This window comes from Arachis duranensis, chromosome 10, assembly GCF_000817695.3.
Source record: "Arachis duranensis cultivar V14167 chromosome 10, aradu.V14167.gnm2.J7QH, whole genome shotgun sequence".
Classification (NCBI taxonomy): Eukaryota; Viridiplantae; Streptophyta; class Magnoliopsida; order Fabales; family Fabaceae; genus Arachis; species Arachis duranensis.
The window spans coordinates 30,264,120-30,264,595 of NC_029781.3; positions in this window are offsets into that span (position 1 = coordinate 30,264,120).

The window sequence follows — 476 nt, forward strand, 5'->3', positions numbered from 1 at the left end:
TCAATTTCAGCCAGAATTTACCTGAAATCACAGAAAAATACACAAACTCATAGTAAAGTCCAGAAATATGAATTTTGCATAAAAACTAATAAAAACATCCCTAAAAGTAGCTATATTCTACTAAAAACTACCTAAAAACAATGCCAAAAGGTATATAAATTATCCGCTCATCACAATACCAAACTTAAATTGTTGCTTGTCCCCAAGCAACTGAAAATCAAATAGAATAAAAGAAGAGAATATACTATAAATTCCAGAATATTAATGAATATTAATTATAATTAGATGAGCGGGACTTGTAGCTTTTTGCTTCTGAACAGTTTTGGCATCTCACTTTTTCCTTTGAAGTTCAGAGTGATTGGCGTCTCTGGGAACTCAGAATTTTGGATAGTGTAATTGACTTTCCTAGTTAAGCATGTTGATTCTTGAACACAGCTACTTATGAGTCTTGGCCGTGGCCCTAAGCACTTTGTTTT